The following is a 13,001-nucleotide window of genomic DNA, read 5'->3' on the forward strand; positions in this document are numbered from 1 at the left end:
CCTACCTGACAAAAAGAAAATGAAACACTCAGACGAGATGGAGGAAACGAAATGAAACTTCACAGATTCAGAGAGTGTGTGACGATATTGCAGTGATTACAAAATCAAGCCAAGTTTACAGATCAGTATGATGTAGCACCAACATCCCGCCACGAAAAATTTTTTCCGCGATGAAAAACCGTCACAATCGTGAACGGCATAAGCTAAATGTAACATTAAACATGAACGGTAGTCTGACGATGAACCTGTCGGTCCGAAACCGGCCTAAGTGTTAATTGCTCCTAACAAAGATCATTATTAAAAGTACCTGCTTGTTGTTTTTAGTTTCTTTTCTGAGGTTAAACCTTTATTTTTACACAGCCACGGTCTCACCTTGTCAATTTTCGACATGCTTAGCTTGTTTATTCTGAAATTACTATGGAAGTATTTATAGCAACTGGTGATGTCTCCAGCACTATGAGCCAGAGACAAGGGTACCCCAGGGAAGTGTGGTAGGACCGTTGTTGTTCGTTGTAAACACAAATGATTTGGCGGACAGGGTGGACAGCAATCTGCGGTGGGTTCAAATGGTTCAAATGGTTCAAATGGCTCTGACCACTATGGGACTTAACATCTGTGGTCATCAGTCCCCTAGAACTTAGAACTACTTAAACCTAACTAACCTAAGGACATCACACACAGGCATGCCCGAGGTAGGATTCGAACCTGCGACCGTAGCGGTCGCGCAGTTCCAGACTGAAGCGCCTAGAACCGCTCGGCCACTCCGGCCGGCGATCTGCGGTTGTTTGCTGATGATTCTGTGATGTACGGTAAGGTGTCGAAGCCGGCCGGTGTGGCCGTGCGGTTCTAGGCGCTACAGTCTGGAACCGCTGACCGCTACGGTCGCAGGTTCGAATCCTGCCTCGGGCATAGATGTGTGTGATGTCCTTAGGTTTGTTAGGTTTAAGTAGTTCTAAGTTCTAGGGGACTGACGACCACAGATGTTAAGTCCCAAAGTGCTCTGAGCCATTTGAACCATTTTCGAAAGGTGTTGAAGTTGAGTGACTGTAGGAAGATACAAGATGACACACAAAATTTCCTGTTTCTCTGACGAATGGCAGCTAGCTCTAAAAGTGTAAAAACGTAAGTTAATGTGTATGAGTAGGAAGAACAAACTTTTACTCTTCAGATACGTATTACTAGTGTTCTGCTTGACGCAGTCAGATTGTTTAATTATCTAGGCATAACGTTGCAAAGCGATATGAAATGGAATGAGCACATGAGAACTGTTGGAGGGAGGGCGAATGGTCGACTTCGGTTTACTGGGAGAATTTTAGGAGAGAGTGATTCACCTCCAAAGGAGACCGCACGTAGGACGCTGGTGCGACCTATTCTTGAATACTGTTGGAGTGTTTGGGATCTCTACCAGGTCGGACTGAAGAAAGACATGGAATTAGGAGGCGGGCTGATAGATTTGTGACCGGTAGGTTCGAGCATCACGTTAAGTGTTATAGAGATGCTTTGGGAACTCAAAGGTGAATCTCTAGAAGGAAGACGAGGCTCTTTTCGAGAAACACTTTTCAGAAAATTTAGAGAACCGACAGTTGAGGCTGAATACCAAACGATTCTACTACCGCCAACATACACTGCGCGGACCACTAATACACTACTGGCCAATAAAACTGCTACACCACGAAGATGACGTGCTACAGACGCGAAATTTAACCTATAGGAAGAAGATGCTGTGATATGCAAATGATTAGCTTTTCAGAGCATTCACACAAGGTTGGCGCCGGTGGCGACATCTACAACGTGCTGACACGAGGAAAGTTTCCAACCGATTTCTCATACACAAACAGCAGGTGACAGGCGTTGCGTGGAGAAACGTTGTTGTGATGTCTCGTGTAAGGAGGAGAAATGCATACCATCACGTTTCCGACTTTAATGAAGGTCGGATTATAGCCCATCGCGATTGCGGTTTATCGTATCGCTACGTTGCTGCTCGCGTTAGTCAAGATGCAATGACTGTTAGCAGAATATGGAATCGGTGAGTTCAGGAGGGTAATAAGGAAAGCCGTGCTGGGTCCCAACGGTATCGTACCAGTAGCAGTCGAGATGACAGGCATCTTACCCGCATGGCTGTAACGGATCGTGCAGCCACGTCTCGATCCCTGAGCCAACAGATGGGGACGTTTGCAAGACAACAATCATCTGCACGAACAGCTCGACGGCGTTTCCAGCACGGTGGCCTATCAGCTCGCAGACCATGGCTGAGGTTACTCTTGACGCTGCATCACGGACAGGAGCGCCTGCGATGGTGTACTCCACGACGAATCTGGGTGCACGAATGGCAAAACGTCATTTTGTCGGATGAATCTAGGTTCGGTTTACAGCATCATGATGACCGCATCCGTGTTTGGCGACATCGCGGTGAACGCACATTGGAAGCATGTATTCGTCATCGCCATACTGGCGTTTCACCTGGCTTGATGGTATGGAGTGCCATTGGTTACACGACTCGGTCACCTCTTCTTCGCATTGACGGCACTTTGAACCCGTGGCTCTATCCGTCATTGGATCCCTGCGAAACCCTACATTTCAGCAGGATAATGCACGACCGCATGTTGCAGGTTCTGTACAGGCCTTTCTGGATACAGAAAAGTTTCGACTGCTGCCCTGGCCAGCACATTCTCCAGATCTCTCACCAACTGAAAACGTCTGGGCAATGGTGGCCGAGGAACTGGCTCGTCACAATACGCCAGTCACTACTCTTGATGAACTGTGGTATCGTGTTGAAGCTGCATGGGCAGCTGTAGCTGTACACATTTGCGGCCAGAGGTGGTTGTTCTGGGTACTGATTTCTCAGGATCTATGCACCCAAATTGCGTGAAAATGAAATCACATGTCAGTTGTAGTATAATATATTTGTCCAATGAACACCCGTTTATCATCTGCATTTCTTCTTGGTGTAGCAATTTTAATGACCAGTAGTGTATAAGATACGAGAAATTAGAACTCATACGGAGGCATCTAGACGTTTTCCCGTCGTTCTATTTGCGATTGGAACGGGAAAGGAAGTGACAGGTAGTAGTATAGGGTCACCTCCCTGCTGAGTATCTATGTAGATGTTGATGTAGACGAAACGCTAGGCACATATGTGTGCGTTGGAGCATGGCCTAATCCCCTCAAAAGAAAGTGGACCGAGGACGCAAATACCGGTCTTTAAAGACTGCATTGTTAGTGAATGAATCCTCGAAACGCGTTCTGCTACGGATGGAAAAAGATACTGGAAAATATTACAGCACTAAAGCAGTAAATATTGTGGCTAATGCTCGACGGGTCTCAGAAAGAGCTGACGATGCACGTGGCTTCCCACAGACGGCTTGTAAACATACAGTGGCGGGCAGAAAAGGCCAGGACATAATGGTAACGAAGCTGAATTTACGGCCACATTCCTGCCCTTTCGATACAGACGACGTAGAGGAATGCTGGTCAAACACACAAGAAGGAGAGTGCATTGTCCGTGGCTGTTGCCTCTGAAACGGTGGGGAGCAATCAGGGAGAGAGCAGGACGCCCGTGTGGTCTTGCAGCTGATTTATACACACCTGGGAGGGGGCTTCCCGTGATTTGTGAAGGACCCGCCGCCTCCCACGCATAATACTGGTACACGGCGGCGCGAAAGTGTCTTAAACAGAGCTGCCAAGTACGGGGTGACACTAAGTAAATAAGTTCCTCAAGCCTCCGTGTTGGGGTTCACTCTATACAGATTTGTAGAGATACATAGATTTTCACCCATTACTAAGAAGCTGGAAGTGACCTAATGAAGCAATACTAGGTATTTACAGAGATAGTTTTAAACCAGTCAATGATATGAGTGCGGAAAGTGACGCAGGAATAGTTTGGCATGCATTTGGTGACGCATGTCCCGTTGCGTGGCTGAGCAATTTTGCAAAATGGGCGCTTCTTGGGACAGAGAGTAAGAGAAATAAAGGCCTTCAAGTTCAAACTTGATGAAGTCACCGGCCTCGGGCAAAATTGACCTTACCGGGAAACTTAAGAGAGAAATTTTTTCAGTCGTTGTATGGACTGGATGCTGTTATAACAACAGTCCACCAGAGACTGCTTCTTAGAGTTCTGTGCCTCATTCGATAAAAACAGAACCCTTAAAGAATCGCTTTGTTGTCCGTCTGTCTCCCGTCCAACTGTTGAAAACCCTTTCTCTCAGGAACGAGTACACGTATTACGGTGAAATTTATGTCACATACTGAGGTCTATGGTCCCTTTTCTAGGTAAAAAAAAAAGCTTGTAAGTCACTGCAATCAAAAGATATGGCCGTTTACGTCAAATACTTTAATACTCGCAAACTCACTCATCAGAGCCTATATGATACTTCCCGTTGATCTACAATGATGAAATTTGGCAAGAAGTAAAGTTTCACAGTACAAGTAAAGGAAAAAATCCGAAAGTTGTTAATTTGTGATCATATCACAAGAAAAACTATTTCTTTTGTAATTTGTTATCAGATGACAAACTTGACATTAAAACAATCAGTAGTTCTGCATTCGGGCTGACTGGGTCGCGATGGTAAAAGTCAAACACCAGACAAGGAATTTTTCTATCGTCATACGTCCAGGAGCGATTACTGCATGTAGATATTGCGTTTCAAGTTGCATGTGTAGAAAACATTCTCAGAATGGTTTAGTACGAAAGTTCTTCATAGTTATAAACCTTTGGTGAATTTTAGTTTACTCCTTATTTTCAGCATACATACAATTTTTGGCTGTATCTATAATCTTTACTTACGTTGTAAAATCTTAAATCTTATTTATCAATTATAATCTAGTTATTTTATTTGTGCGTGTGTTAGATGGTGGCATGACATTTACATTATCGATTTATATGTCAAAGACGTAGTTTGTTATGAAATTTATATCTTTGATGAAAATCATTTTAGATCGTATGTAAAACATACGATTGTCACATCTACCACTGATAAGAATTTTGTCAATGTCCTCAATATATTTATTTGTGAAATCTATTTCTTCCGTTTCAAAAGTTGTTTGGATTTTTTGCCAAATCTCTGTAGATTTCTATTTCCTCTAAGGTTTTCATATACGTTCTTTTTTCGGCTTTATGAAGAATGAAAAGATAAGTGCTTACATCTGCCGCAGAGTGTCGATTTTCTGGAAGATTCATATTAAATGTGGAGACGTTGTTTCCGCTTTTCATTACTTAGAGCGCGATAAAAACTTTCCGTTTGAGGCCACTTCTACAGCTTAAATGCAACGTGGCATTGCCACACTGCACCATGTGGTATGCAACAGTTTGTGTATGGTTCAGAAATTTTATTCTGAAATAGAAATCTAACTTAGTCGCAGCTTGCTTGCTAATGTTGTTGTGCTTTTGAGACGTCTGCAACCATGTTGTCAAGACGCGAGGTAAGTTGACATTTTGATTAGTTCAATTCAAATTAAGTTTTGTCCAGCCAAAGGTTAGCAGACGAGTTTGTGACTACATAGTTTTTGCTTTAAATAGACTTCCCATAGAGGGGGGGGGGGGGGAGTAAAAAAGGGCTACAATCTCGTATTGAAACATATATGGTGCAGAGGTTCTAGTTTTCGGGTTACTCAATGTGCTTTTTAGCTCATGATGCGTTGTACGGAAGTGTTGACACAGTGGATAGAGTCACGGTCTCGCAGTTTTTCACTCGTGTTGGAAGCCCGATTATTGCTTTTATTTACGTTTTTGTTTTTCATTATCTGCCGATGTCCGTGGAAGGTTAGTACACGAATGTTTTCCAGTGTACGTTGAAATCAAGTTGTCCTTATTCGTCTAAATTGTCTGCCTGGAAACTGAATTCAAAAATAAATAAATAACAGAACGAGAAAATTATTTAAAACAGTTTCCGGTGAAATTCCTATGGTGTATCTTGAACCATAACCAACTGCAAGCGCCAATTTTCGGAAAAAATGACTCATTATGTGTGGTTTGCCCCGAAATGATTTGTCAAATGCGTGAAATTTTCAGCAATGTTGATGACGTTTCTTTCCCAACTGACATTCATATCAAGATATGTCACTGTGACAAACTTTCCTTCGTGTGGTGCTCGTGATATTTGGAATTTATATGTTTCGAATGTTTCTACGATCGATAGCATTCACGGGAATGCACCAAATCTTCCTGAAGAATGAACGTAAGAAGAAAATATAAATTTGAACGTAAGTATTGAAAAATATAAGAACGGACGTAAGTATTGATATAAGAATGAAGTACAAGATTATGAGAATTTAAAAAGATTGTGACCCCTGAAAATACCACACACACATGTATGTCACTTCTTGTGAAGCCTAGTTGTAATTTTACCTTTAATATAACGCCATTGTATCCGCTATCTTGATATGAAACATTTGTGTAGTAACCTCCTGCGAAAAAGTGTAGATAAACGAAATAAAATTAAAAGGAATCGGGTTTCGAACACGGGGCGGAGAAGTGCAAAATCTCGATGGTAGACACTTCGCCGCCGCTTCAATTCAACTGCAAAAGCGCTAAAAGGCATATAAATTGCGGTGAAAACTCTCTTCATAGAGCGGCCAAGTATCTAAGAGTAAAAAATGGCTCCGAGCACTATGGGTCTCAACTGCTGAGGTCATAAGTCCCCTAGAACTTAGAACTATTTGAACGTAACTAACCTGAGGACATCACTCACATCCATGCCCGAGGCATGATTCGAACCTGCGACCGTAGCGGTAGCGCGGTTCCAGACTGTATATCTAAGAGTAAGCTGAGACATGTGCTCGCTTACTTTGACCCATCTTCCACTGAGCGAATTTGGCAGCATCTAACAACGGAGCCTGGTACTTGGCCGCGCTTACACCACTATTTCCGATTCTGACCACTTTGACTCTTTCGGATTTTTTATGAAAAGTTTAGACGGCGACATTAAAAAGTGTTAAATCACTGTCTTGTGCTTTCAAGGGATTTCTAATGCCGTTCAAATGTATATCATTCTAAAAGTCCATTTTTGATTCAATATTTTGCTTGATACTAGAGTCAAGAGGATTAAACATATAAAATTATTACGTGCCTCTCTGCGTACCATGGCTTCCCCAAAACTTCTTCTCGATATTTTGAACCGTTCATGAAATGAAAAAGGTATAAGGTTTATGCTATTCACCCTGTACAGACGTAGAGATAGAAGCCACTCGTAGAATCTGTATCGTAGTGTATTGTGTCGAATAAGGTGACACACAGTTTAATGTGGTCAGTAACAAATTAGAGGGTGACTGGTGTAAATCCTAGCTGGCAGGTTCGGTAATGTGGTCCGCTTGTTTCGCGTCTTTCCGCTGCCCCATTAGACCGTGAGAGCTGTCAACTCGACAAGGACGAACCTGCTGGCATTAACGACGGTGCGGTTCGCAGGCTTTTGTGCGGCAGAAGGACGGGCATGCGTGAGTGTGACGCACTTCCCATTACATTATGCGCAGCAATTAGTGTAATTAGCGAGCGCAGCCGACGCTAAGCCGTGGATCACACACCTGCCGCTGGGGAGTATCATCGTTACAACGGAGGACAATCCATTACCCAGCAACGTGCTGCGGTCCCTATGCCTGGCACTTAACGCTTTCCGGGCGCAAGAGTGGGAACCGACCTTAATGAAGTTTCCCCGACATCAAATAGAAGGGGAAAAATGGACGTCGTCATCCTAACAGACAAGTTAATTGACAACTTAGCAAGAGAGGTTTGAAATCTACTTTTCTTTAGAATAGAATTTTGCGCAAAAATGCCAAAGTTTATACCAAAATCTGGAAAGTAAGATTATGATATAACATTCCATTCACAACGAGACTGTTAGAGACGAAACATGCTACCGAAAGTGGTAAGGGCTAGACGAGCAATATGCTGTGTGCTTTGCTGTCTATTTCCACTGGTTCTGTTTTTAAAGAAAGCATCTCGGCTTGCGTGGATCTACAAAAAGCTTAAGTCTGGATAATAGGACAATTACACTGGTGTCCAAAATTAAAGCAACAAGCGGAAATTTTGCCAGGTAGCGTTTACTTTTCCACAAAATAGTATAAAGAGGTGATAATAAAGAATAAACAATGTAAAGAATACAGAACGTAAACAATTGCAACTTGCAATGGCAGACAAAAATGCTTTTCGTTTTTTTCCAAAATTAAGGGATTTGGGCACACATTCCAACAACTGGTGGAGTGTGGTTGGTGGATGCTGATGTGATGGAACCCGTCTCCCTAGTGCATCCCAGATATGCTCTATAGTATTCAATTCGGGAGAGGCAGGAGGTCTACGGCATGCGTGCAATATCTTCCGTTTCCAAGAAAACATTAACCACCATTGCTGTATAAGGTCGAGCATTAATCAATACGAAGTACGAGCTCACAGCATCTCGCAACAACCACACATGAGGTCGCAAGATCTCGTCACGGTACCTGACAAGTTAAACCTTACCGATTCACCTGTACAATTTCATGAAGATTCGTTAGTGCGGTCAAGGTAATCCCTGCCCACACCACTAATATTCCTCCTAGATATCGCTCTCTATCCACAATGTTTGGGTCCCAAAATCGTGTTCAATGTTCTATCCAGAAGCGAATCCATGAGACTTGCTCTCAACACCAAATCGGGACTCAACTGTGAAAAGAACATTGGCTCACTGTTCACAGTCCACGTGGCATGTTGAAGACTCCAATATAGACTTCCCTAGGTACTCATACAACAGTTTTCCGACAGTAAAGGGCACTCTGTGGATGGCTTTTCTTCAGCGTTTGCCTCGATACAATTCGTCCAGTGGATGTTGCGAGGTCAGATGCCTGTTGCCGTGCGGTTCTAAGGCGGTACCGTCGTGCCCTTACGGTCAAAAAAATGGTTCAAATGGCTCTGAGCACTATGGGACTTAACTTCTGAGGTCATCAGTCCCCTAGAACTTAGAACTACTTAAACCTAACACATCCATGCCAGAGGCAGGATTCGAATCTGCGACCATAGCGATTGCGCGGTTCCAGACCTAACCTAAGGACATCACACACATCCATGCCCGAGGCAGGATTCGAACCTGCGACCGTAGCGATTGCGCGGTTCCAGACCTAACCTAAGGACATCACAATCATCCATGCCCGAGGCAGGATTCGAACCTGCGACCGTAGCGATTGCACGGTTCCAGACCTAACCTAAGGACATCACACACATCCATGCCCGAGGCAGGATTCGAACCTGCGACCGTAGCGATTGCGCGGTTCCAGACCTAACCTAAGGACATCACACACATCCATGCCGGAGGCAGGATTCGAAACTGCGACCGTAGCGATTGCGCGGTTCCAGACCTAACCTAAGGACATCACACACATCCATGCCCGAGGCAGCATTCGAACCTGCGACCGTAGCGATTGCGCGGTTCCAGACCTAACCTAAGGACATCACACACATCCATGCCCGAGGCAGGATTCGAACCTGCGACCGTAGCGATTGCGCGGTTCCAGACATAACCTAAGGACATCACACACATCCATGCCCGAGGCAGGATTCGAAACTGCGACCGTAGCGATTGCGCGGTTCCAGACCTAACCTAAGGGCATCACACATATCCATGCCCGAGGCAGGATTCGAACCTGCGACCGTAGCGATTGCGCGGTTCCAGACCTAACCTAAGGACATCACACACATCCATGCCCGAGGCAGGATTCGAACCTGCGACCGTAGCGATTGCGCGGTTCCAGACATAACCTAAGGACATCAAAAATGGTTCAAATGGCTCTGAGCACTATGGGACTCAACTGCTGAGGTCATTAGTCCCCTAGAACTTAGAACTAGTTAAACCTAACTAACCTAAGGACATCACAAACATCCATGCCCGAGGCAGGATTCGAACCTGCGACCGTAGCGGTCTTGCGGTTCCAGACTGCAGCGCCTTTAACCGCACGGCCACTTCGGGCGGCTAAGCTAAGGACATCACACACATCCATGCCCGAGGCAGGATTCGAACCTGCGACCGTAGCGATTGCGCGGTTCCAGACCTAACCTAAGGACATCACAAACATCCATGCCCGAGGCAGGATTCGAACCTGCGGCCGTAGCGATTGCGCGGTTCCAGACCTAACCTAAGGACATCACACACATCCATGCCCGAGGCAGGATTCGAACCTGCGACCGTAGCGATTGCGCGGTTCCAGATATAACCTAAGGACATCACACACATCCATGCCCGAGGCAGGATTCGAACCTGCGACCGTAGCGATTGCGCGGTTCCAGACCTAACCTAAGGACATCACACACATCCATGCCCGAGGCAGGATTCGAACTTGCGACCGTAGCGATTGCGCGGTTCCAGACCTAACCTAAGGACATCACACACATCCATGCCCGAGGCAGGATTCGAACCTGCGACCGTAGCGATTGCGCGGTTCCAGACCTAACCTAAGGACATCACACACATCCATGCCCGAGGCAGGATTCGAACCTGCGACCGTAGCGATTGCACGGTTCCAGACCTAACCTAAGAACATCACACACATCCACGCCCGAGGCAGGATTCGAACCTGCGACCGTAGCGATTGCGCGGTTCCAGACCTAACCTAAGGACATCACACACATCCATGCCCGAGGCAGGATTCGAACCTGCGACCGTAGCGATTGCGCGGTTCCAGACCTAACCTAAGGACATCACAATCATCCATGCCCGAGGCAGGATTCGAACCTGCGACCGTAGCGATTGCACGGTTCCAGACCTAACCTAAGGACATCACACACATCCATGCCCGAGGCAGGATTCGAACCTGCGACCGTAGCGATTGCGCGGTTCCAGACCTAACCTAAGGACATCACACACATCCATGCCGGAGGCAGGATTCGAAACTGCGACCGTAGCGATTGCGCGGTTCCAGACCTAACCTAAGGACATCACACACATCCATGCCCGAGGCAGGATTCGAACCTGCGACCGTAGCGATTGCGCGGTTCCAGACCTAACCTAAGGACATCACACACATCCATGCCCGAGGCAGGATTCGAACCTGCGACCGTAGCGATTGCGCGGTTCCAGACATAACCTAAGGACATCACACACATCCATGCCCGAGGCAGGATTCGAAACTGCGACCGTAGCGATTGCGCGGTTCCAGACCTAACCTAAGGGCATCACACATATCCATGCCCGAGGCAGGATTCGAACCTGCGACCGTAGCGATTGCGCGGTTCCAGACCTAACCTAAGGACATCACACACATCCATGCCCGAGGCAGGATTCGAACCTGCGACCGTAGCGATTGCGCGGTTCCAGACATAACCTAAGGACATCAAAAATGGTTCAAATGGCTCTGAGCACTATGGGACTCAACTGCTGAGGTCATTAGTCCCCTAGAACTTAGAACTAGTTAAACCTAACTAACCTAAGGACATCACAAACATCCATGCCCGAGGCAGGATTCGAACCTGCGACCGTAGCGGTCTTGCGGTTCCAGACTGCAGCGCCTTTAACCGCACGGCCACTTCGGGCGGCTAAGCTAAGGACATCACACACATCCATGCCCGAGGCAGGATTCGAACCTGCGACCGTAGCGATTGCGCGGTTCCAGACCTAACCTAAGGACATCACAAACATCCATGCCCGAGGCAGGATTCGAACCTGCGGCCGTAGCGATTGCGCGGTTCCAGACCTAACCTAAGGACATCACACACATCCATGCCCGAGGCAGGATTCGAACCTGCGACCGTAGCGATTGCGCGGTTCCAGATATAACCTAAGGACATCACACACATCCATGCCCGAGGCAGGATTCGAACCTGCGACCGTAGCGATTGCGCGGTTCCAGACCTAACCTAAGGACATCACACACATCCATGCCCGAGGCAGGATTCGAACTTGCGACCGTAGCGATTGCGCGGTTCCAGACCTAACCTAAGGACATCACACACATCCATGCCCGAGGCAGGATTCGAACCTGCGACCGTAGCGATTGCGCGGTTCCAGACCTAACCTAAGGACATCACACACATCCATGCCCGAGGCAGGATTCGAACCTGCGACCGTAGCGATTGCACGGTTCCAGACCTAACCTAAGAACATCACACACATCCACGCCCGAGGCAGGATTCGAACCTGCGACCGTAGCGATTGCGCGGTTCCAGACCTAACCTAAGGACATCACACACATCCATGCCCGAGGCAGGATTCGAACTTGCGACCGTAGCGATTGCTCGGTTCCAGACCTAACCTAAGGACATCACACACATCCATGCCCGAGGCAGGATTAGGACCTGTAGCGCCTAGAACCTCTCGGCCACCCCGGCCGGCCCTTACGGCCAAACAACGGTCCTTTCTTTCTGATGTCACACGTGGTCACCCCTGTCCTGGTCTTCGGGATAGAGTTTTGGTCTCTACAAACTGTCGCCACTTCCGAGAAACAACAGAACGATTCAGATTAAGTCATCGGGCCATACCAGGTTGCGACTGTCGCGCTTTCATTCTATCTATGACCCTCCTCTGCAGAGTGTCTGGTAGGTGTGTTCTCTGTGCCATACTGCATCGTCTGTGACTGTGTGAACAGCGAATGTTAATGTGGAACTACACGGCAAACACTGCCCCGTTTAATAGGTGTACCGACGTCATCATTGGCGTGGCTGTCTGTCTACCTGAATGCCATCTTCCGTGCATAACACCCGTTGATAGTTTGTATGATTATATCGTGAATTACAGTAGTGGTAAACAGCAGTCGGGGTGGCCGAGCGGTTCTAGGCGCTATAGTCTGGAATCGCGCAACCACTACGGTCGCAGGTTCGAATCCTGCGTCGGGCATGGATGTGTGTGGTGTCCTTAGTTTAGTTACGTTTAAGAAGTTCTAAGTTCTAGGGGACTGATGACCTCAGCAGTTAAGTGCCATGGTGCTCAGAGCCACTTGAACCATTTAAATAGTTCCTTCAGTTTTGGACATCTGTGTACTTGAACTCCGCTCTTCCCAAATACGAATACCGAGTCAATGTCGCTGCATTCCCTTTCTCCGTAAAACAGAGG

This window comes from Schistocerca nitens, chromosome 6 (assembly GCF_023898315.1).
Source record: "Schistocerca nitens isolate TAMUIC-IGC-003100 chromosome 6, iqSchNite1.1, whole genome shotgun sequence".
NCBI lineage: Eukaryota > Metazoa > Arthropoda > Insecta > Orthoptera > Acrididae > Schistocerca > Schistocerca nitens.